Source organism: Canis lupus, chromosome 14 (assembly GCF_003254725.2).
Source record: "Canis lupus dingo isolate Sandy chromosome 14, ASM325472v2, whole genome shotgun sequence".
In the NCBI taxonomy this organism is placed as follows: domain Eukaryota; kingdom Metazoa; phylum Chordata; class Mammalia; order Carnivora; family Canidae; genus Canis; species Canis lupus.
The window spans coordinates 31,823,199-31,850,000 of NC_064256.1; the positions used below are offsets into that span (position 1 = coordinate 31,823,199).

Sequence of the window (26,802 nt, forward strand, 5' to 3'; positions counted from 1 at the left end):
CCCAGTGTATTTCTTTCTTAGTCAATAAATAGACCTCTGTGTTAAATAGAAGAGCACTCCTTACATCATAGTAATAAAGGATGAAAGCATGTCCCTGTGTGACAGACACTGTCAGTTGCTGCCCAATATTTAGCTCCTACACTTTATTCCTTAGGGTAGAAATGTGCTCAGACTCAGGTGATGGATTATGATTAGACTGAGTCAATCATAACAGTTTTGTTCCTTCATTTCCCAGCCTTCCTTGCAACTAGAGATAGTCACATGATCTAGTGCTGGCCATGAGATGTAGTCTGCCAATAGGCTTCTGACATTTTTGTGTACCTGTTAAAAAGGAACAGACACAGAGGCATGGCTCTTTCCTTCAGCTTCTTGACTTGAATAAGGTATCCTTAGTTGATGGAAGCTTCAGAAGCCATCTTGTGACCATAAGGCAGCAATCCTACGGGCAAAAGATAACAAAATAAGAACAATGGAGCTGAACGATAAAAAGATCCTGGATCTTTGATAGGATCATCAAGGAGCTGAATCAATGCCAGCAAACACCTACTTCAGACTTTTATTGTGAAAATTTACTAGGAAGAAAACCATAATTTCCATGTATGAAATATTATAAAACATCTTCTTCCCATAAAGTTCATAAGATGGCAATATTTCATCTATGAGTGAAAAATAGTTTTTCATAACAAATCAATCATTAGGAAGTATATTTTAAGCCCAATTTCACTGTTGCCCTCATTTTCTTTCCAGATTCCTGGCATTAAAAACAAACTATTACTTCAGACCACTACAATCCCTACTGCCATATAAACAGCTTGTCTCTCTGTCTTTCTCAAATATATATGTGTTTATATACACACATAATATATATTCAACTTCCTTGAATAATTCCTTTCTCTTTAAAACATAGTTTGAGTAAGTGATGAATAATGTCAGCAATAGGGCTTTTTGACTGCACAGGATGTATTTCTAACACACTTAATTCCCATGACTAGCCCAATGCCATTGCATTTTTTTTTTTAAAGGAATAGTGAACTGACCACTTAAATCAATTGTGACTAAATTAAGGAGTTGTGAGTAACCTTGGTTTCAATTTAACCAAATGATACACCCAGAGAAATAGCACAGGAGAGTAAAGATCTCTTAAACATAGCTTTTCACCCATGTGACTCCTCAGAAATCAGGATTGAGAGAATGAATTTACCTGGAAAACCCAAAGGTTATTTTCTAATCTGATTACTTTTATAGACTTGGAAAATTACCTAAATTCGTAATTCCCTAGATACCAATTTTATAGAATAGTAGTTCTTCCTATTTACAACATAAAATGTTAAGGAAATTACCAATATCTCATAAGATGTTGAGGAAATTTCCAATAAATTTTAAAGTATTCCACATAACAGTGCTATGAAAATGTTTCTTTCTAGGTCACCTAAGAGTCAGTTAAGCTTCCAATTCTTGATTTTGGCTCAGGTCATGATCTCAGGGTCTTGAGGTCAAGTCCTGTGTCAGGCTTTATGCCCAGTATGGAGTCCACTTAAGATTTTCTCTCTCTCTCTCTCTCTCTCTCTGCCCTCCTGCATTCTCTCTCTATTTTTCTCTGAAATAAGTAAATAAATCTTTTTTAAAAATAATGAGTAATGCAGGAAATAATATAGAGAGACAGAGGAATGTGGTGAAAATGGTAGGGAGGAAGGAAGAGAGAGAGGGAGAGAGAGAGAGAAACACAAACTACCAAAACAATATGAGTAGGGATATAACCTAGAGACATTAAAAGGATTATAAGGAAAGATTATAAACAACTTTATGGAAATAATTTTGACAACTTTGATGAAATGGTTAAATTCTTGGAAAAATGGTCTACCAAAATTCACTAAAAAAGAGACAACCTAAATAGTCCTATATCATGGAAGATGAATTTATAGTTTCAAAAATTCCTGTAAATGTCCAGACCTAGATAGTTTTACTTATTAATTCTACCAAATACTTAAGAAAAAAATGCTATGTATACAAATTCTTCTGGAAAAAAAAATAAAGTGTGTGTGTGGGGGGGTGAGGGCATTGTAGATACATCCCCACTCATTCTATGAGGGCACCATTAACCCAACATCAAAACTAGATAAAGACATTCCATTTAAAAAAGTAAAGACCAATATATTTCATGAATATAGACACAAAATTCTTGAACAAAACTTTTAGTAAAATTTAATCCAACTATATATAAAAAGAACAAAACATTATATATTTGTTTTACTCCAGAAACACAGGGCTGCTTTAACATTCAAAAATCCATCAATGTAATTCATTAATCTTAAAGCCTACAAAAGGAAAAACCATATAATTAATTCAATAGATACGGAAAATGGCCTTGACCAAATTTAACATCCTTTCAATTATAAAAACTGTCAGCAAACTGAGAAGAAAACATCTTGAAGCTAAGAAAGAACATCTATGAAAAACTTACTGCTAATATCACACTAAATACTGACAGAGTGCATTCTTCCTAAATTCAGGAACAAGACAAGGATGTTTACTCTCACTATTTCCATTCAACACCATTGTAGAGATCCTATCCAGTACAATAAAGTGAAAAAAAAATAAATCAAATGTATACAAAATCTGGGGAAATTATACTTCTTTTTAGTCCCAGAAAATATGATAGTCTATATAGAAAAACTGGTGGGATCTACTCATAAAGAAATGTTATTAAAATCAGTGAGTTTACCCAGATTGCAAGATATAAGGTCAACCTATAAAAATCCATTGTATTTCTTTATGCTAGCAATAAACAACTGGGAATTAAAATTTAAAGCAAAGAATTACCACTTACCAAAGCACCAGAAAATATTAAATGTTTAGGAATAAACAAATATTTACAAAATGTGTAACTGGCAAATATGAAAGATTCCTGAGAGAAATTAAAGAAGACCTAAAGAAATTAAGAAATACATTGTGTTTGGGGCACCTGGGTGGCTCAGTGGTTGAGTGTCTTTGGCTCAGGTCATGATCCAGGGGTCCTGGAATCAAGTCCTCCATCAGGCTCCCTGCAGGGAATCTGCTTCTCCCTCTGCCTGTGTGTCTGCTTCTCTGTGTCTCATGAATAAATAAAATCTAATAGATAAATAAATATTTGAAAAAAAAATGTGTTAATAAAGCAAAAGATTCAGTATTGTGAACATGTCATTTCTTTTCAAGTAGATTTAAAGATTCAGCACAATCCCAATAAAAATCCCAGAAACCTTTTTTCTATAGAAACTTCCAAGCTGATTCTCAAATTTCTATAGAAATGCAAATGATCTAGAATATATAGTTTTCCAAAAGACAATCAAAATTGTAGAACTTATACTACCTGATTTCAAGACTTTATTATAAAGCTTAGAATAATCAAGATAGCATATGTTGAATATATACATACAGATTAATGGGACAGAACAGAAAATATGTAAATATAAGTAGATCATTTTTATCAATTCATTTTTTTATAAAGATGTCAGAGAAATTCAATAGAGTGGGGATAATCTTTTCAACAAATGGTACTGAACAAAATGAATATCCTTATGCAAAAATAATAATAAATTTCACAGCACACGTAAAAATTAACTTAAAGTTTAACTCATAGGCCTATATGTAAAGTCTAAAGTTATAAAACTTCTAGAAGAAAATATAGGGAAAAGTTCTTTCTGTCCTTGAGTTAGACAAAGATTTATTCCTAAGGGCACAGGAAGCAAGAACTATAATAGAAAAAAATAATGATTAGATTCCATCCAAATTTAAATATTTAAAAGCCACTATGAAGAACATGTAAATGCAAGCCAATAGACAGAAAAATGTTTGGAAAACATGTATCTATCAAGAGCTATGAAGGTCTGAGATTTTATACTCCTGGCCAACTGATCCATTAGCTTGCCACAGTTTCATGGATTCTACCAGAAGACCTGAGACTCCTGCATCACAAAGGACTTTATTTCTCACAGCAGAGGAAACACTTATGGGAGTGACATGCAGCTGAGCCCCAGTGGATGCTGCACATGGAGAAGATTTGCATCAAACCTCAGTAACTCCAAGCTTAGAAAAGCCCATTTCTAAAATTTTATTTATTTTTTTAAAGATTGTATTTATTTATTCATGAGACACACAGAGAGAGAGGGGCAGAGACACAGATAAAGGGAGAAGCAGGCTCCATGCAGGGAGCCTGATGTGGGACATGATCCCAGAATTCTGGGATCACACCCTGAGCCAAAGGCTCAACCACTGAGCCACCCAGGTGTCCCCAAAAAAGTCCTTTCTTTTTTTTAAAGAGCAGCAAGCGAACCTGAGAGATACTCTTTGCTACTTTAGCAAATTTTCCCTTGTCTAAAAGGAGACACTATCTCAATTGTCTAAGTCTTTTTTGTTATACAATCCACTTTTAAAAAGATAGTCAGGAATAATAGGAGTCAGTTTCTCTGCTAATAAAATCTGCAGAAACATGAGAATTTCAAAGAGAATTATCTCCCAACAATATCCAATGAGGAAAGTGTGTCCAGAGCATATGAAGAATTCTCAAAACTCCGTGATATGACCAACAACTCACAATTTTTCTTAAAGATTCTATTCATTTATTCATGACAGATACAGAGAGAGAGAGAGAGAGAGAGAGGCAGAGACACAGGCAGAGGGAGAAGCAGGCTCCATGCAGGGAGCCTGACGTGGGACTCGATCCGGGTCTCCAGGATCACACCCCGGGCCGAAGGCGGCACTAAACCACTGGGCCACCGGGGCTGCCCACAACTCACAATTTTAACAAAATAATTGAACGGATACTTCATCCAAAAGAGATATAGATGGAAAAAAGCATATGAAAAATTTTCAACATCATTAGTCATCAGAAAAGAATACATTAAAACTCATAATGCAAAACCCCAACCCACCTTCTAGAAGAGCTAAAGGTTTTAACTAGCAGTTGCTGGTGAGGATGTGGGGCAATGGGAAATCTCAAACACTGCTGTGAGCAATGCAAAATAATACTTTGGAAAATAACCTGGCATTTTCTTATAAAGCCAAACACATCCCAACCACTCAATTCAATTCCACTCCCAGCTATTTCACCAAGATAAATACAAACACATGTCCACACAAAATGTGTGTGCTAATGTCCACGGTAGCTTTATTCACAGTAGACAAAACCAGGATGTTGAGCACTAAAATTCCCCTTGAATCTCCTGTGTTCTTGTGAATAGAGGAGGCAGTGGCTGCCTTTGTTTCCAATGATCTCTAGAACATATAGAACAAACATCTAGAACACATATAGTAGACTCATAAAGAACAAACAGCCTTGAAAGATTTAGTTTCCCCCTCTAAGGAAAGGATGGGTATATTTTGCTATACAATGAATATCATAAATATAGATAAATAATATAAATATAATATTAATAATAATAGGTAAAGATGTCTGCCTCTTGATCAAAATATAGGCTTATAGGCTTACTGCCCATAAAATAAGAGATCTGAATTATCTAAGCTCAGGATTTCCCTATTATAAAGCAACCATTGCCTGGCCCTCTACATGTCAACCTGTGGGAATAGTGGCTGAGGAAACAGGCAAAAATGCTAAGATTCTGGCTTGTGCTGTTACAGTGAGTAACAAATTGTCCTTGCTCTGTGGCCCAGGAATTTCATGTCTTTATTATAAATAAAGGATCCATGAAACAGTGACAGACTAATCAGTTAGCTTGCAAGTAGGGTAAACCATTCACAACTCTTGGTCTTAGAAACAACCCGCATGGCTACTACCAAAATGTGGTATATCCACGAAATGTAATCTTAGTCAACAAAATAGAGCAAACTGATACAGGTACCAATGTGGATGAATTTTATTTTTTTTAAAGATTTTATTTATTTATTTATTCATAAGCGACAGAGAGGCAAAGACATAGGCAGAGGGAGAAGCAGGCTCCCTGCAGGGGCCCAGAATCATGACCTGAGCCAAAGGCAGATGCTCAACCACTGAGCCACCCAGGTACAAACAAGGGGGATGAATTTTAAAAGTATATATGCTAAGTGACAAGAAACCAAAACAGAATGCATATTATGTAATTCTATCTAGGTGAATTCACACAAGGTACTCCAGTGAGGAAAAGCAGAAGAGTGGTCACCAGGAGGACTGACTGCCATGGGGCACAAGAGTTTGTGTATCACCATTATGGTAGCTGTTGCATGACCATATACTTTAGTCAAAGCTCATCAAATCATACATATCCTTGTACTAGTGATTCTAATTGTACATCAATTGCACCTTAATAAAACTTAAAAAAGGATTTTAATGCTCAGCAAACACTTAACAGGCACACTTATTCTTTTCTAGACACGCTTCGTGTGTGCGTGTGTGTGTGTGGGGGGGTGAATAGTAATTTTTTATTCCTTTATTAAAGAAGCAGGTAGATATTTACTGAGTGTCTACTATGAGCAAATCACTGGGGGAGGTAGTACCCTGTGTTCATCTTACCACCTTATCAGGTACAAGGTCCCAAATATCCCTCTGCAATTTTCTCCAGCCTTACGATTTTTCTCTGACCTGCAGAAATCATGGGAATGGTCTGTTTTAGGAAAGAGAAGTTTCTCTGGTATCCCTGATCCCTTTGAACTTCTAAGAAAAAAACAAGCAGCACTGAGCAGATAAACTCCTTGTTCTTATGGAATTCATGTTCTAGAAGAGGAGTGGGAGACAAGCAGATCATAAATAAATAAATAAGAAAATGTCAGGTAGTGGTAAGTGTCATAATAAAAATAAAATAATGTGTTCTGAAGAGAGAGTGACTTGGGGAAGCACTTTCAGTCAGGTAGCCAGAAAATCCTCTGATTTAAATCGAGACCTGAGGCATCAGTAACAGCACTTGTGTGCTGAGATGGGAGAAGGTACAAGGTGGGGCTGGGAGATTAGGTATAAGGGACAACCCAGGAGGGAAACAGATTTACACTTCATTGTATATCCTTTATGTAGTGTTTAAATATTTTCCATATGTTTAGATAAATTTTTCTTTTAACAAGGCAAGTTAAGGGACACCTGGGTGGTACAGTTGGTTAGGTAGCTGACTCGGTTTTGGCTCAGGTGATGATCTTAGGGTTGTGAGACTAAACCCTGGATTGGGGGGGGTCTAGGCTCAGCATGGGGTCCTCTTAGGACTCTCTCTGTCCCTCTCCCACCATCCTCCTCACGCGTGCTCTCTCTCTCTCTCTGGAATAAATAAATATTTTTTTTAAATTTTAAAGCAAGTTAAATTAAGAAATATATATTAAATCTGGGCATTCTGGAAAACATAACAGAATCCAGAGGGTTTGTCAAGCTATTGAGCTCAGGGTCCTAAAACCATCTTCACAACGATGAATTACAGAGAAAAAAAAATAACTATTTATTGTTCCTGGGCAGATAAATGATTCTTCACAGCCAGAAACTGAATCTTCACACCTAAGATTGGAACTATTTGGAGAATCAATGTTATAGAATTTTCTCCCTGCTTCCCCATGGATCTATAAGAAACTCAGTAGCAGAAAAAAATGGTTTATGCTTTTTTTCAGAATCTCCAAAAAGTTTGTGCTGTCTACATTCATTCTCCCTTGCAATAGAATTCTATTGATTAAAAAAAGTTTCATCCTGGTGTCTATGACTAATAAGACAAAAAATAACTTTTTGCATGATTCAACTGACATCACTTTGGCATACTAGAAAAATTGGATCAAATTACAAAACCAATGTGGTTAATTCTTTTTTTAAGGACAGAATTTTTTTTTTGTAAACAAGAAATTTGCTACAACTTCGCCCCAAGCACAAATATATCTTCTAATTTGTAAGGAAAATGAGAGGGAAAAAGTATGTAAAAATCATACTCTACCTGATATCATTAAAATATGTATAATATACATATACCACATGGGTCTTATATCTTGCTGAGTATATTATTCAATTTACTTCAAACTAGTTGAACTATTTGCAAAAACTATGTACTGTTACAGAACCTGCAGCCAAATAATTTTGAATAGTTTGAAGTACCTAGTTATAAAGCAGGAATCCCACCATCAGTAGAAGGGGAGCATCTTGATTATCATGAAAAAAACTCACTAAGTACTACTTAATGTTTAGGGTAAAAAGTAAGTTGAACACAAATTGTTCTTCCCCAATTTTTTTCATTAAAGTCCATTTGTTATGATGTGGTAAACTGTTCCATGCAGCTCTACAACCTGCCAATCTCCACAAGAGAAGTCGATACATGTTACAGAAGGGGTCCAGAAAGGGTAGCTGTCATTTCCAACTTAAGAAATCAAGGAAACTGTGACAAAGCAGACATGTGAGCTGATCAGTGAAGGAGAGTCCTCTCTCTGCAGTGCTGTTAGAGACAAAGAGCATTCCAGGCAGTAAGAGCAGTGGGAGCAAAGTCATGAGGCCAGATGTCATGAGTTGATGGTTAGACTGTGGACAACACGGTACAGACTTGTCCTCATCAGCACCCAATTCTATAATTTCATGGTCTATCCATTATAATAAACGGTTTATGACTCAAGAACCAATCTTTCTGAATAGCAAATCAGTTTTATTTAATAATTATCATAATACTTTTTAAATAAATCAAAGTTCTGGTATATTATTATTAATAATAATATTATTACTGCCCTATTTAGTTTCAAAGCTATTTCTGGATGTTAATGGTTGTCTGAGTCTGGACTGCTATGACAAAGTAACCTAGAGAGTGAGTGGCTTATAAAAAAAAATGTTTCTCACAGTTCTGGAGACTAAAAGTTTGAGATCAGAGGCCAGGATCCTCTAGCGATACCCTCCTGTAGGTTGTAAACTGCTGACTTCTCGCTATGTTCTCACACTGCAGAAAGAGGACCAAGGAGCACTCTGGAGTCTCTTTACACAGCACTGATTCCATTCATGAGGCTCCTTTGTGACCTAAGTACCTCCCAAAGGCCCCACCTCCTACTACTGTCATTGGGGGGGACAGAATTTCAACATATGAATTTTGAGGGGACACAAATATTTAATCCATTGCAACTACGTTTTTTAAAAAAACGTTGGAGGGGCACCTGCGTGACTCAGTTGGTTGGCCAACCAACTCTTGCTTTTGGTTCAGGTCATGATCTCAGGGTTGTAAAATCGAGCCCCATGTTGGGCTCCACTCTCAGCACAGAGTCTGCTTGTCCTTCTCCCTTTGCTCCTCCTGCCACTCTCCCTTCCCCCACCAATAAATAAATAAAACCTTTAAAAATAAAGAAATAAATAACCTAGGAAAGTGAAAAGCACCAAACCTGTGTAAGATCATTGGATTATATCAGAAAGAGGGAACTCAGAGACATTCACCTTTACATTTTAGAGATAAGGAACTTGGAAGGTCCAATGAGTTGCACCAATTAAATTATTATTTTTTGCTTAACAGCCACTTACATAGAATCTTTTAGAATATTCATTCATTTAATCCTCCTAACAATCTTGATGTAGGTGCCACTGTGATCTCCATTTTGCAGATGTGGAAACTGAGGTACAGAGAAGTTCAGAAACTTCTCATTTTGGGTGGGAAAGCCTAAAATTAGTGTCGAGGCCGGCTCATGTAGACTTTACGTGTTAGGTTACAAACCATTATCTCTCTAAAACAAGCAGCAGGGTCAAGACCAGAACACAGTATTCTTGACTCTAAAATCCCATTTTCTTTCCACTTTAAAATTTCTATTCCTACACAGCCAGGAGAGGTTTTCCCAATCTCTGTCACTGAGGTTCTTTTGCTTTCTCTGTATCAAAGTATTTTCTTTTCTCCACAAACTTTAGAGTTGATTGTGTTTCTCATTTTCACAGAAGGAATTTCCCCTCTGCTCAAGCCACACTCACTCTGCCTCTCACTACAAGCAAACCATGCTTAGTGAAGCCACAACAAAAGAGCCCCAGCATTGTGCATTCCTTAAACAAACAAACAGGGAGGGAGAGCAAAAATAGCCACATGCAGTGTCTGCTTTCATTTGTCCTGGAAATGAAGGAGTAGAAAGCAAGCTGCCTGCACCAGTCCTGCACCCCTCCGGAGCACTCAGAGCACAAATACTCGGCGCCCCTTAATTTTATGGTCCCCTCCCTTACAGGGGCCACAGCCAAGGAAAGGAATGAGGCCCTTTTCCATTTCACTTTGAGTACTCAAGGACATCATTTCATGCTGCACAACAAGAAGCTGAGGGGATTTTTTTTTCCAGAGTGGTGTGCTAGGTTCCACAGCTGGAAACAGGACACTAGTATCCACATTCTAAAAAGACCATCGACACCTCCAGACACCTGTAACAGCTGCATCTCTTGCCAGGTCTTATGAAGAGGTGGCAAAACCAGGCTGACCTGTTCATGCTCACTCCTACGTCTAGTCTATGCACAGTGGTGCTCAATGTTGGCTACACATTAGAATCACCTGGAAGCTTGCGAATCTGATGCCTGGATGCCTCCCAGAGACACAATGATTTAATTGGGCTGTGGCACCAACCTAGCCAGTTGGCTTTTTTTTTTTTTTTTAGTTGCCTGCATGGTTCTAATTGTAGGCAAGGTTGGAATGACTGCTACACAAGAACCAAAGGCAGAGGTGAAGACACTGGCCTTGAACCCAAAGTGAGAAGGAACCCACCCCCTCTTCCAAATGTGGGGGAAGTGCTTTTCTTCTTTAAAGGCTAAGAAGGTGGTGAGGAACTCCAAGAGGGCTTTCTTATAAGAAGGGATTGCTCTTTGTAGGTAAGCTTAGCCTCTGCCTATTTGAGCAAAGGAAAGAAATGGGAATGGCATTATAGTGGAAGGAGGATGCCATTGAAGTGAAAAAGATACTTGATTTCTTCAGTGCCAAAAGGACCATGCAGATATTAGCTGTGCTCCAGCTGTCTTTCATGGAAGCTTCCAAGAAAGCTGTTTACCAAGTGCTGGCTAAGGCTGAATTTTGGCAGCAGGTGCTGATGGGGGTGCAAAGAGGTTTTGGAAAATATGGGATTCCAACATCAGAGAATGAGGTAGCAGGGAGACCACACACTTGTGCCCCAAGGAAAGGCTGCCCTGTGAGATGCTGCTCCAAAGGGGCACCAAAGGCCAAGAGAGAAACATCATCAACCAAGTGGGAGAAATCTAATGTAGGCTCTCTCCCTTCCCCATTCCAGAACACTGGGGGTCCTCTGGCCTTAGAGATGGAGCAAAAAAAAAAAAATGTAAGAGTTTGGATTAGATGTGAGCTGGAAAACTGGAAAACTGAAAAGTGGGCTGAGTTAGAGTAATCAAAACTGACCAGAAGTATATAGAATCCACCCAAGGTGTTGCCTGGAAGTCTGAAGTCTTCCAATCAACAAAGTTGAAGGCAGGACTGGGGGGGGGGGGGAGGGGGGAGGGAGTCATATGAACTTCTTAATTGAATTTCAACTCCTAACTACACCTGTTGGATTTGCAAGTTCATGCCCACGTTTCCAGGGGCAGTATATTTCTGTGCAAGCAAATGCCTATGTTCACCAAATGATAATCAGTTGATGTTACCTAGTTGCTGTAGCAACAGCATTAGTATGCCATCAATGCCATCATAGCACCTTTCATGGACAGATGCCCTGAATCTGGCTCCTTTATGGTCTGTGGTTTAAGTCACAATACCATGGACTAGCAAGCCACACAGATGTGACTTAGCTGAGTGAGAGAGGAAATGCGCACCAAGCAGTGATCCTGATCTCCAGCAAAGTATGAAGTCCTCCATCCTCAACTTTCTCATGTAAGATGTCTGATTGACATCCACCCGCAGTGGCTGGAACATGACCAACCTAATGGAAGTTCATAGACCGTCAGTCCTGATCAAACACTCTCCTAGAATAAAATTCTACTCAAGAACCCCCATTTAAGTGGACATAAGTACCAAAAGGACTTGAGTGAGAGACTGTTTCACAGAGAGCCATCCATATGGCACAGATGTGAGGAATACCCAGTGTTGTACCTCCCTGCAGATGAATGCTTGTGGTTTCCTGAGAAATTTTTAAGCAGAGTTCCTACTACTAACAGCCACATATCCTCTACATAATCTTGTTTAAAAACAGCTTTGTTTGATGATTCTTAAGCGTTCAGATTTAAAAATGTGTGTAGCCCATTTAAAGAAGACAGTTAAATAAACTGAATGGGGCCCTGAATGAGGGAATTAGTAATAAGCCTAGGTCCAAAGCTACCACTTTTCTTTTTAAAAAGCAATTCAGAGCTGAAGAGGGAGAGAGAGAGAGAGAGAGAGAGAGAGAGAGAGAGAGAACAAATCCAAGAGCTTAGCAGCCAGGCAGCAGGCAACGGCAAGAATGATTAAGAGTTACAGAGCAATGGGGAGCCCTCAGGAGAAAAATCACACCTTTTCTTTGACTAGAAGTTAGGACTAGTTGGAAAGGCACTGTGAAGCCACAAAAGTCTCCAGTAACTGAACACAAATATTAAAGATCTTCTTTTAAAATAAAATAATAACTCTTAAATTCTCAGAGCTTGTATCAGTTACCACTTACAAAGTATATCCTATGCTCTACACTTAGGAATGTGCATTTGTCTGATTCTAACTTGGGTATTCTAAGAAAGTGAAAGAAGTTCATCAATATACCTATAATTTATTCATAAATAACTACAGAGAAATAGCAAAGTCAAGTGCTTTTTGCTTTCTATCTTTGGTTCCAGTTTTCCTCATCTGAAGAAAACCTATTCTTGCACACCAAGGCTCCAAACCAATGACTTTTACTGAAAATGTACAACATAATCAGCTGGGAACTTTTCCACACAAATTTCATGTTTGTTTCCCAATTCAAACTATATGAATTAGAGACTTTGAGGGTGGGTAAGGGCCCAGGAATGTGTACTATAATATGGTAAGTCCCCCAGGATACTGATATGCACCTGCCATTCAACTGGTGCAGCTATTCAAACTGTAGGCACCATCCACCAACGAAGAATTAATCCAATAGTACATCTCTTCTCTTGATAAAGCAGAGAGCTTTCCATTGTTTCACCTACTAATCTCTTGCAAATTAGCTCAATTTTAACCCACATTAGTTAAAATTAAGTAGTCTAAGTGAATCTGAATTGTTTCAAAAATAATAGAATTTGCTCAATAAGGATTTGTTATGAATTAATCAAGGCTAGATTCTAGTCTTCCAGTCACTAGCACTTCTTTACAAATGGCCTACAGCATCTGTACTTTCTGGGAGATCCAGCCACAGCAGATGACAAAATTGGTCTCTTCCTTTTAGGACATTTCTCTGACCCTTAGGATGAGTCAATCAATGACCAGTAATTGAGCACCAGTTATAACAGGGTCCTCTCCAGGTGCTTCGAATGCAACCTAGTCTGTGTTTTTAAGAAACTTAAATGCAATTTGAGGAGCGAACATATGAGCAAATAGTCATGAGGAACAAAAGGCAAGATATAAGAGTCTGAAGTCAAACTTCAACTTCCAGCAGGGAAGCTATTGGCTGAGCTTACTGAAGAATTTGTGGAGGAAGACTGCGGTGGATTCTAGGGATGGCAATAATGATGTGAGTAAAAAGAAGTTGAAGAGAGCTTTCAAACTCAATTTTCAGTTCAGGAAATATTTGTTGTAGGCCTACTACTTGATCAGTGCTGAGGTTATCAATAACAAACATAACTGGCTCCAGGCCTGTCTGTGAAAGGCTCACATTGCATCACACCAGAGCCCAGGTCTTCCTCATTTACACTAAAAGCTGTCAGGAGAACAAGACAGACTTCATGGATGCAGTGGCTTTTTGAGATAAGATTTACATAATATAAAGACATTCAATAGGAAGAATTTGAGTAAAAGGGCTTTTGAAAGAAAGGCAGCAGACCATATATGCGGAAAAACAAGTAATCTAATCGACAGCATAAAAAACTAAAGCGTCTTATCTAATGTCTTAAAAAGTTTAAATCATATTTTAGAGAATTCAGAACATCAGTTTGTTACATTCCTATTTAACTTAATAGTGTGGAGTCATGTAAATTTATGCTGTAAAGAATTACATAATCAAAGTTGTAATTTAGAAGGAAAATTCCGGCAGCAGCCTGTAGTTTCACTGGGAACAAGGTGAGGAGCACCAGGAAAATCAGAGGCTCATGTAGGAGCCCAAGCAAAAAGTAGTGAGGTGTAACCCAGGCATAGCCTCCCCCGCAGCCACACCCACCTTCGTCCTCCACTCTCAAGATCCTTTTGAGTAAAAAGACATCATGAGACTCTTCCTACTTTAATAAGAAAAAGGATGCTCTTTTTCAAAAGAGTAATAAGGATAAAACTAAAGTAGGACAAATGATTACTACTCTAATAATATTTAGTAAAAATTATGCCAATGCATTTGTTAGATTATATTGCATATATTTATATATTGAATATATGATTCTGAAAAGAAAAATATTCTCATTTTTTATTCCGACAGGTAATAGTTATGCCTCATAAGCAAATACCCCCCATGTTCATTCACGTCACTCCCTATCTGCCCCCATGTTCCTCCAAAGAGGGATACAAGCATGGAATGAACAGGATAAGTGACTCACTTGCCTTCAATTCTGTGTCTCAAACATATGCAATTCTGACTCAAAATCTTGTGCTTATCCAGTTGAACATGCATGCAAAACATGCATTAATAGCAGCATAAAATAAAGGCCCTGGGAAGTAGGAAACATGACCCATGTTTGCTTGTAATTCAGGGAGTGCATGGCAGAGGCAGCATTCGCCTCAAAGTCAGGTAAGGCCACCATCAGCATTGAAGAAGAAAGGTTTGGTGAACTACAAGAATCATAGCGCTTACTGCTACTTAACTGTGTCCCATCTTTCAAGAGGTTTGTATAATTTTATATCCTTTTATATTCTGAACAACTCCTTGTGATTCCCATTATGTAGAAAAGAAAATCAAGGCAAGGCAAGCTCATCATCTCACAACTAGCTAAACCAGATCTCAGGCTCTAATTTCTAGTTAACTACTCCTTCGATTAAACTTGAGTGGCTCTTTATTCAGGGTTTACTGTGACCTTCCACTCTCATATTTGAGCCAAATCCACATCTTCACCAGTGCGTCTCTGCCCTTGAAAACATGCCTAATGTCTCCTGAAGTCAGAAGGGATCGTCAAGCATATAAGAAAAAATAATCACAAGGTTTGATGGATGCTAAATTGCTCTTATAAAATAACATCCTTGATATGAGTTAATTGCAAATTAATGAAAAACATGAATTTGAATATATTCAAATAAAACTCATTGGTCAAAGAAAGAAAGAAAGAAAGAAAGAAAGAAAGAAAGAAAGTCTGCTTAGCAGAAAGCACTCTGTCAACTCCCAGATACTTAAGCAATAAATCATGATAGCACAACACATGCTGGACTGGTCTATCTCTGTATTTAAAGAAGGCATTTCCATGAGTGCTCACCAACCAAGCTCCTGAAAACCAGATAAAGATTTGGAAACTATACCCTAGTGCTCCATTATTGCTCTAAAGAAGTCCAGGGAATAGCAAAATTCTCCAAAAGAGCTACCTGAGCTACCTGAACCCCCTGGGAAGTGTACTTGTAAAGACAGTAAACTCTGGCCTTTATCAAATTCGTCTATTTTCTTGTCTGCAACAGCTTGAAATAGAAAAACTTCCAGTTTTTTCTGAAAGCCCCATCCTCCCCAAGGAAAGTCGTGCAGATTGAGCTCCTATGAGTCCAAAATTTAGATTTAGATTCAGCCCAGATGTCATGAATGATGGTAATCACCTCCTACTAGACAACATCAAGAATTCACTCTCAGAGACTAACCTATTACAGTCTTCAAAATGGATTAGGGTGTTCGATGTTCTAATTATTCCTAGGTTGTGTCCTAGATCATTCAGTGTTTTGAAAGTCTGGAAGCTCACCAATAATATTCTTTCTGTCTTTAAAATTTAACCACAGAAATATAGACTCAATACGGAAGGGAATAGGGCCATAGAAGTTTTGGTGAAAAGAAAGGATATTCAGAAACTAGCATTTAAAATATATTTTCCGGGGCCCCTGGGTGGCTCAGTGAATTAAGTGTCTGCCTTCAGCTCAGTTCATGATCCCAGGGCGCCCTACATTGGGCTCCCTCCTCAGTGGGGAGTCTGCTTCTCCCTGTCCCTCTGCTCCTCTCCTTCTACTCATGTTCCCGCTCACTCCACTCACTCTCTTTCAAATAAATAAATAATCTTAAAAAAAAATTTTTTTCCAGTACCAGTTCACAGCTGAAATGACAGGTAAGAGGTAGGAGTTAGGAAGGACACCTGAGTTAGGACCTATTTTCATTTAAGTGTTTTCATTTAAGTGACAGAGACACAACTCTAAGCAAAAAAGGAAATTGTTGATGTTCACCAGGGCAGGCTCAAGATTGAAGAAAAACAGCACACCAATGATTCTTTGTCTCCTGGATTCTCTCTCCATTCATCTCTCATATCTGCTCATTACTATTTCTCCTCATATGCTGGCTTCACTCTCTTTTTCTGGAAGTTGGCTTTTTATGTTGGCAGGAGGTGTGACTGGTAGTAGCCCTAGCTTCACATGCCCATGGACAACAAGGCAGGATGCTCATGGACTTTCCTTGTTTCACACATTCTACTGAGACTGGCGATAAGCTGGGGTAGCAGAAGTGACCACAGCTGGCTTACATACTCTGGTAGCTAGAGACAAGACAGCAGGAGAGCTTGCTAGGCAGACCAAGAACAGGAACAGCGACAGGAACAGCAACAATGACAATAATAATGATGACCTCACCAATCTTACAATTGTCCACTGGGGCCTGATAGACTGTGGAGGTTTTTAGATGTGTGCCTGTGCTGGAGGACAGTTGTAGAAATGTCCTTCCCTCCTCAGTGCCAATCCAAAAAGCACCCTTCCTCTAAAGCCAGATGGATAGCTCACTACCTACCCTCATGACCATCATACTGCCTTTCCTCTTCGCTACTCTAAAATTTCTAGTCTGTTTTAAGTTAGTTAACATTGAGTTGGTTTTCTAAGATTTTGCTTTATTTCTGAAAATAAACAAAATACATAAAACATACAAATTTTAAAATCTGGAAGTTTCCTTATTTTTATCATTATGATGGGTGTTATTTTATCTTTTAAATCTACAGTAAGTTCAACTCTCTTATGTTCTTTCCACAATAGAAGCAGCTAATTGAGTGACTGTATTCTGTATTAAAACATACATTATTAGGGAAATCTCCCCAATTAAGTAATCCCACAATTCCCTTTTATAAAAGCAAATGTGATCCTTAAAAACTATAGCCCTTAACATATCTAAATATTTGTGTAGTGAAGAGTATACTGGATAGAGACTTAGGATGACTTTATACTACCTTGATTTGATTTTTTTCTTTCTCCACAATAACACTCACTTAATTTAGCTTGAACTGATTTTTTTTGCTTACAATATGTTCAACTGATTTGGCTTCTTCGCCTGTTTCTCACCTACTTCTGCATACTGATCGCCCAGGCAGTCAACATGTTTTGGTTATGAAACTGGCTGAAATTATTGGATCATCTCTCCTTGAATTTAATTATTGCTCTTACATTAACCTAGCCTGAGTAAATATAGGGAATTCGTTGTATTGTCCAGGATCCCTTGGATCCAATATGTAACATAGAAATAATAATATTTGTTCTGTGAGTACTTCAAAGTGACTTTATAACATTAGTGAACTGATAACAGAATTTGATTTATTTATGGTACTCAGGAAAACAATAGTTTTGTATGAAATTATATCCTGAATAAATAGATAGCTAACATAAGTTATGACTACTGTTACTGTCACTGTCATAAAACTCATGTAAAGCATCCTCTCCTCATAGCTGTTTATCAAAAGGAAAATAAATATGACTGATTCTACTTAGATTAAAATCAGGGTCGATGTACATTAAAGCAACTGCTGTTAAAACATAAAAGGGATGTGAAAGATAGGATGCTTACTCTAACAGAAAACTTCTGGTTATTGTGTGCTGGATTTCCCAAGCTAAGATGGAAATTTTAAATATTTACCTTGACTCACACTTATCTAAAACATCTGTGCTATTCAAATACTACAAGTCTCCTTTGCCTCTCTGACCATGTGTGTACGCATGCACACATGCATACACACACATACACACATGCACACCCGCATATACACATGCACAGACACAAACGGACTGGCCACATTGTATTTTTAGCTACAATTAGCGAGTGTGGTTTTCCTTTTCCAATGAAATTCAATGGAGTGAGGAAATCATTATGTACTAAACTTGAAATATAATAAAGCCCCAAAATACACAGCCTCAGATTCCCAACCCTCAACTATATAACAAATGTTAATCTTCTTTCTTAATTAAAACAACTCCAGTTTTTAATTTGTTATTTGGACCTGATCATAATTTTTAAAATTTAATTATATGCCTTGCAGGAAGGAACAGGAGGTCTTTAACACATTTTTACTAAATTTGAGTCAATTAAAACCATTCTTTAAAATATAATATTGCAGTAACTTCTAATCTTTTCACCATCACCACTAAAGATAAAATATTAACTGAAAAGTTTCTATTTCACTCAGAAATGACTGAAGTGATGGGTCTCAAATTGTGGTCCCCAGACCAGAGCATCAACACCATCTGGGGACTTGTTTGAAAAACAAATTCAGGGCAGCCCAGGTGGCTGGGCAGTTTAGCGCTGCCTTCAGCCTAGGGCCTGATCCTGGTGACCTGGGATGGAGTCCCACGTTGGGCTCCCTGCGTGGAGCCTGCTCCTCCCTCTGCCTGTGTCTCTACCCGAATCTGTGTCTCTTATGAATAAATAAATAAAATCTTAAAAAAAAAACAAATTCAGGGATTCTATCTACATGTACTGAATCAAAATCCCTGAAGATGGAGGCTGGTGCTCCCATGCTCTATGTTTTGAAGTCCCTCGAGGGGATTTGAGGACTCCTACATAAAGAATCCTAACAACAGCGCTGATCCCTGAGAAGAAGGCAAATTTTGCTCCTGCCCCATCAGTGCACCCTCTCTGAGCATCCCATTTTTCCTCCAGGAGCCTACACACTCGGAGTTTATGGGGGGCAGCCTGCCCAGGAAATACATCAGGCCTCAAATCTCCCTTCTTCCGTAAAATGTTCTGATTCTATCACATTTGGTAGGGAACTCAAATTTCCACTGCTATGTTAAAGATTGTTAACAGTTTACCACGTCATGCTCTCAGGCAGATTTGCACTACACACTTAGATCTAATCACTGCACATGTCTGGGTTGGGAGATAGAGTGCCTGCAACGATATCCGAGGCAGGATATCACTTTCCAAGGTCCCCTCAGGCGTTGACAAAGACACACAGTGGTGATGTCATCACTCCATTCTCTACTCCCACAGAGTTTCACATCTACCTCTTTTTGTTAGTTTTTTTTTCACTCATGCAGCAAATACTTATTGAACATTGCTATGTACCTGGCCTGGTCTAACCGTAGGTGCACTTTTTCATCTCTGTAATAAATTTCTGTAGCAAGAAAAAACTACAAAAGGTAGAAGAGGGATAAGTGAAGATCTCTTTAACTTTCCCTAAAATGCATCTCACACTGATACTGCTTCTCCCTGTTTTTCACTGCTAGCCTAAATCAGATGATTTTTTGCATTCCACATTTACAAGGTTGTATTTTTTTTATTTCCCCATTCTAAGGAGTAAATATGACTAAATGCTACTGTGAAGCCCACAGGTAACTGACCTGAAATTAATACACATCTAGCCATGAGGCCATTGGCTGTACATTCCTATCCTACCATTTGGCTCTTTTATCCTACCATTTCATTAATGTGGAAATAGTAAAATTCTACACATTATGCAATTAAGTTTTAGGACTCTCTTACAGGATTATGGTAGGGTTTTACTTTATAACTCAAATGAAAGGAAAAACCTGGCCTCATTGCTAATAAACAATGAAAGCACATATCTCCTCCCTGGATTCATGAAATATGGCTAAATGGCTTCTGATAGCAGCAGCGACTTCCAGCTTTAGAACAGTATATATACTAAGTAAATCCTTGTTTTTTGTTTTTTTTTTACCCTAGGCAAGTCACTTTTCCTTAAATTATCTCCAATTCTCTTTCACCTGTGTTTTGATAAAAAGTTAGAAATCCTCTAATGAAGCAGTTCTCCAAAAGTAATCAAACATCACTTACCTATATTACCTGGAAATGCCAGTGGTTGGGCCCCACCTAAGACCTACTAAATGAGAGATTCTGAGGGTGTGGCCCAGCAATCTGTTTTAACAAGCCTTTCAGGTGATAGCAAACACTAAATTTTCAGAACCACTTTTCTAATGCATTAATCACTAAAACCAGCACAATCCAATGGAAGTGGAAAATATGAGGAAATTTTCTCTTTCCCCCCCAAAAAAGGAGGAAAGAGGAACATTGAAATATCTGATTAGTCAAGGAATACCCAAAATGACCACCTGAACATCAGGATATTTTGTCAACAGGATCCAAGTGTCAGGACAAGGCAAAGCAAGGTCATAAAACAGGGCCGGGGCTAGATGAATTATGATATTTTCTTATAAACTGAGGAGTGTGGCTCATTACATCAATCCAATTCTGTGCCCCAGAAAGAAAGAGAGAAGGTAAAATGCAGTGGGTGAAGAAAAGGGATGAGGAGAAGAAGAACAAGGAAGAGAAGGACCAATAGCAGAAGTTTGAATACGGCTTTGGCTGGTTTTGTCCATTATATTGCAATGTAATTCAGAAGTTAAGCAGTAGTAATAATGATATTAGCTAGCATATTTAAGAATAAAGGTGAAGATATGGTAAATGACAGCAAAAACGAGGTAAACTATAACATAAAAAAATGTAATGGCATAAAGGTCAAAAGAAGAAAAGAATACATTAATATCTAGCAATTAACACTACTAGGTGTTTATCCAAAGGATACAAAAATACAGATTTGAAGGGGTACATGCACCCCCATGTTTAAAGTAGTATTTTCAACAACAGCCAAACTATGGAGAGAACCCAAATGTCCATTGACAGATGAATAGAGAGAGAAGATGACTTTGACACACTAACCATTCACTGGGAGAGAAGTGTGCAGCCCAATTCCATATTTTTCAATTGTTAGAGCACCTAGAATATACATATAATGGAATATTATTCAGCCATAAAAAAGAATTAAATCCTACCATTTGCAATGGTGTGGATGGAACTAGAGGGTATTATGCTAAGCAAAATTAGACAGTCAGAGAAAGACAAATACCTAATGATTTCACTCATATGTGGAATTGGAACAAAACAATTGAACATGGGGGAAAAAAAGAGGCAAACCAAGGAACAGACCTAATGATAGAGAACAGACTGAGGGTTATTGGAGGGGAGAGAGATGAAGGTGGGAGAAATAGGTGATGGGGATTAAGGAGGACACTTGTGATGAGCACCAGGTGTTGTATGTAAGTGATCAATCACTGAATTCTACACCTAAAATGATTATTACACTGTGTTAACTACTTGAATTTAAATAAACTTGGGAAAAAAAGAGGGATATAAAGTTCCATTTATCTTATAATCATTAGTATTTTTTAAATAGTAGCATGTGAACAAGAACTGGAAGATATGATAGAATAGCACTGTAAACTACAATGGGGTGTTTTTTTCTTTTTCTTAAGAAAAATCCATTCTCATGCTGATGGATTTTCTTTTGAAGTTATGCTGACTAAAGTTTTATTGCCAGGGGCTACTCCCATTCTGATTTCCTCCGTATTACTTCCTATGGTTGGTCCTGCAGGATCTAGTGGTGCCAGGAGGCTGCTCACGTTGTTACTGCTTGTGTTGTATAAATTTGAAATATGTTCTCACCCAGCTGGTCAGGTGTCACATTAGATCAGTGAATCTGGCTGATGTGCACACATTCTAAAAGCCTTGTAGTATTTCTGAGAAAGAGCCGGATTGCACATCTCTATTTTTGAAAAATTTTGTTCTGCAGGAGATATAACACCTCGAATCATTTGAAACTTCAAAGTCGCATTTACATTGTCAGTGATGCGGTCAGCTTAGATAAGGAAATTGGTATTAGGGAAAATGTGTAGCAGAGACATGTGGAAAGGATAAATAAAAAGGCTCAAATAAGAAACCCCTTTGCACTTTCATCACTAGAGTCTCATCAGAAGATGTTACTGGGAATGGAACAGCATTAGGAAACACAAGGAAATATGCAGAATGTGAACAATTAAGAAAATGTCAAGTACAAAGGGCCAACTCTTATAAAGAATAAATAATTGGTGAAGCATTTATGTCTTCAGCACCCAAGGGGAAAATAAATAGAAATGAAAGAAATAGAAAGGAACTTGCTCAAAAGTGGCTTGGCAATCTAAAGAACAGCTGGATTTAATTCAGCTTTCCCAAGAAAAAGAGAGGAAAGATTTGGAGCTAACTCAACTTGTCTGTCCAGATTAATTCAGTATTCATACATTCATTCATTCATCAACAAACCTCTACCAGGAAGCCACCTTATAGAAGGTAGGGAATGTGCCAGGCCCTGGGAAGCAAGTCCCCATTCCCATCATGGGCCTCTTCCCTGATTCTTGACACACTCCTCACTTTGACACACTAACCATTCACTGGGAGAGAAGTGTGCAGCCCAATTCCATATTTTTCGATTGTTAGAGCACCTAGAATATTATTTAGAAGTAGAACCTAAAATTCCAATTTGTAATGCATCAATTGTGTTAAAATAACTTTCTGGACCCAAAATGAGCCACTCTTGCCTAGAAGGCCACATCAGCTAACCAAAACTTATACAACTTTTGTGTCCCTGTAAATGCTCTGCTTGACCAGAAATGCAGAATATCCTTTCAACCAATACCCAAACACCAAGCTAACTCTGAGCTCTATACTTATTTTTTTGTTCCCACTCAACCCAAACAGGGTTGACTATATGGCCCCAGACAACCAGATATTTGCTGTTTTTCTCTTCTTTGTTCTTTATTCTTTATCCTTTAAAAGCTTCTTGCCTTCCACTCCATTTTGTAGTTCTCTGAATGGAGACTATTCACTTCTTGAAGTGTTAAATACAGACAGCCCGGGTGGCTCAACAGTTTAGCGCTGCCTTCAGTCCAGGGCATGATCCTGGAGACCCGGGATCAAGTCCCACATCGGTCTCCCTGCGTGGAGCCTGCTTCTCTCTCTGCCTGTCTCTCTGCCTCTGTGTGTGTCTCTCTCTCATAAATAAAAACCTTTTTAAAAAATTATTGAAGTGTTAAATAAAGTTTATTTGTATTACCTCAATTGTTGTCCTTAATCATTTTTTTAACAGTTGGAAATAGGGATCCCTGGGTGGTGCAGCGGTTTGGTGCCTGCCTTTGAGCCAGGGCGCGATCCTGGAGACCCGGGATCGAATCCCACGTCGGGCTCCCGGTGCATGGAGCCTGCTTCTCCCTATGTCTCTGCCCCTCCCTGTGTGTGTGACTGTCATAAATAAATAAAAAATTAAATAAATCTTTAAAGAAAAAACAGTTGGAAATAAACCCTATTTTTGAAAAGATTTTATTTATTTATTTATTCATGAGAGACAGAGAGAGAGGCAGAGACACAGGCAGAGAGAGAAGCAGGCTCCACGCAGGGACCCCGATCTGGGACTCGATCCCGGGTCTCCAGGATCACGCCTTGGGCTGAAGGCGGCACTAAACCGCTAAGTCACCAGAGCTGCACAATAAATCCTATTTCTTAATCAAAAAGTGTGTCTCAAGAGTTTAGTTACTTTACACCTACTGTTGGAGAAGAGCTTTAAGATACAAAAGTAGTTAACCTCGTCCCTGCCATTGAAATGCTTCCAGGCTATAGTCTAAACAACTCGGGAACAATAGGAGATTATTTGTAATTATGGAAACAAACTGGTGGCCTAGTAAAAGAATTAGAAGAAATCCCAAATTCAGTCATTTTTCTCCATTTTTTTCCAGTAAGTTTGAGATTGTCAAGGACTAAAAGAGAAAGCTCCTAACATATTTTGGTTACCAATCTTATACACCAAAAGAAATCCTTGGCAATGATTATCTACTATTCTAGTATTCATGTATATCTACCAGGATGTTGGGCACTTCTATATCAGGTATCTTCTTTCTGTGCCATAAGATCAGGATGTCTGTGTGTCTGTCATTTCAAATCCAGGATCAGAATGGGAGTGGAGTGTTGGTAAATTACAGTATCCTGGCCTTTCTGAATGAGTGACTTTCATACTGGCAGTTTCAGGGTATAAAGAGCTGCTCCTAGCACCCATTCCCTAGACTCTAGATAACTGCCCTCCCCTATTCATATTCATGCCTTTAACTTTGAGCAAATATCCACATAAACATAACAGTAAAAATGAAGCATCAAATCTGGTAGGGAGACCCCAGCCCGATTCAAAGAGTTGGGTGGCAGCCAGTTAATAATTCCTGATGCTTGAGATAGAAAAATCCCTCTTGTATATCTCTTTTGTGCCAAGCTAGAAACAAACTGAAAAAAAAAAAAATCCCTGACTTCATGCAAAAGTACACCTACCCTACCCAACTTTTGGCCAGGATTTGATAACCTTTTTTATGATAAAGCTACATATAGAAGAAAAATATACTATGATCTATGAAAAAATGCATACTTAGAGCCAAATTTTAAAGTAACAGTTAAGCTGATCTCAGAGGGATTAATTTAGAATACAGATGGAAATGTCTGATTGCCCATGTTTGGGGCTGGTCCTGACACCCAGTCCCACGATGAAGTCAAGAAGCTTCACCTATTCTCAGATGAGAACATTGCACTGTGAGTAATTCCAGACTCAGTGTTCTGAAGACAAGATCATAAAAGCATGAATGGTAAGAGTTGGAAGGACACTCAAGTTTCTCGGTTCCAATCCTCTACTTAATGTATCAGTTCTCTCTACAATATTCTAGAAAACGGATGCTTGGGTGGCTCAGTGGTTGAGCATCTGCCTTTGGCTCAGGGCATGATCCTGGAGTCCTGGGATGGAGTCCCGCATCTCCCTCTGCCTCTCTTTGTACCTCTCATGAATAAATAAATAAAATATTTTTTAAAAATTCTAGAAAAAATGGTCATCAGCATTGTTTGAACAGTCAAATGATTATCTCACAACACAATGTTTTAAGTGACAATGATATTACTAGGTGCCTCAAATGATGTGTATCCTCTTGGATTTTTTTCTCATGCTAATGGAAAATAATAATTTTTTGTTTAAATTTATAGATTCTATATCCCTAGATGCCAAGAATTTTGAAGCTTTCTTACCCTGCCTTTTATGAGATGATATGAGTTAGTAAACCCTTTGTTTGCTCAGCTTATCCATTCATACCAAGTAAGGAGAACATTTACAGGAAGAAGATCGCAAGTATTAAATTAATGTTCACTTTCTACTTCAAAAGTAAATAAGGAATCCATCTATGTTAAGTTGGAACCATTCATACTGATTGTATATCACCTTGAATATACATTATTCTCCTTTGTTCACACCTCCGCTGAAAAGAATTATAAACTGTATATGATTGAAGAACTGGAAGATTCCTTAGAAACCATTTACTCGGGGATCCCTGGGTGGCACAGCGGTTTGGTGCCTGCCTTTGGCCCAGGGCGCGATTCTGGAGACCCGGGATCGAATCCCACATCGGGCTCCCAGTGCATGGAGCCTGCTTCTCCCTCTGCCTGTGTCTCTGCCTCTCTCTCTCTCTGTGACTATCATAAATAAATAAAAATTTTAAAAAAAATTTAAAAAAAAGAAACCATTTACTCTAGTTTCTGCAGAAGTAAATAGGGTGATCTAAAAAAAATGTGGAAAATATTTTGGAAGAAAGAAATGGAAATAAAAAGTGGCTATGTTAGATAAATGTTGGCTTACTATAGAAATGTGAGCCCAGAAAACTGGTAAGTTCTACATTTGCAAATCAGCTACTGTAAACTGAAGGATACAATTAACACCAAAAGAGCTAGTAATCATTTGACAAGCACTAGACTGTCTTTCATAAGTATTAATTCATTTAATCCTCAAAATAATCCTATGAGCTAGGCTCCAAAACTACCTCATTTTAGTGATGAGAAAACTATAACTTAGAGAAATATAACTTCAGAATTTATGACTTAAACTCTATCCATGACCATCCATATATACTGTGGTGCAGTACAAAATTTCATTCTTAGGGCAGCCCCAGTGGCTCAGTGGTTTAGCGCGGCCTTCAGCCCAGGGCGTGATCCTGGAGACCCGGAATCAAGTCTCACGTCAGCCTCCCTGCATGGAGCCTGCTTCTCCCTCTGCCTGTGTCTCTGCCTCTCTCTCTCTCTCTCTCTCTCTCTCTCTCTCAGGAATAAATAAAATCCTTTTTAAAAATTTCATTCTTAGATCCTGACATCCAATACACACATACACAAAAAAGGCAAAAAACAATGTTTGCTTTAACAGTTTGATTATCCAACAAATTAAATAAGTTATTTCTTTGAAAGACAAAAACTTCTGACAGCAAAATTCAGAACAAGTAAATCCTGCAGGGCCTTATATAAGAAATAAGGGACATCATAATGGTTAATAGATACTGTACAGCATTTTTTCATAGCTACAATTCTTGTATAAGCCTTCAACCAAAGTTGAGGACACAGTGTTGATCTGGAAGCCAGTAAGATATTCCACAAGTGAAAAGGGCACAAATAGTGAAGAGACGAGCACAAGTGTCCTGCTTCTGAAACAGATTTTTCGTGTCTCATCCAGCTCAGTTGAACTTCAGGAGCAAGTCCAATAGGACAGAGATGGTGCAACTGAAGAAAACATTCTTTGTGCTATCTCCTGTGATACAGTGAGAAGAAACTCTGTGA

At 38.2% G+C, this 26,802-nt stretch overlaps 2 long non-coding RNA genes across 3 annotated transcripts in view; one reads left to right on the plus strand and one right to left on the minus strand.

Moving 5' to 3' along the window:
- LOC118350599 (uncharacterized) overlaps nt 1-26,802 on the plus strand; it is a 182,000-nt gene that overhangs the window by 144,388 nt on the left and 10,810 nt on the right. The gene's annotated exons all lie outside the window — the stretch shown is intronic.
- The window catches only part of LOC112670522 (uncharacterized), a 4,511-nt gene continuing 4,221 nt past the window's right edge, over nt 26,513-26,802 (minus strand). Inside the window, exon 2 of the long non-coding RNA XR_003142994.3 lies at nt 26,513-26,802. This exon is cut by the window's right edge and continues 9 nt beyond it. This is a non-coding gene — a long non-coding RNA (uncharacterized LOC112670522).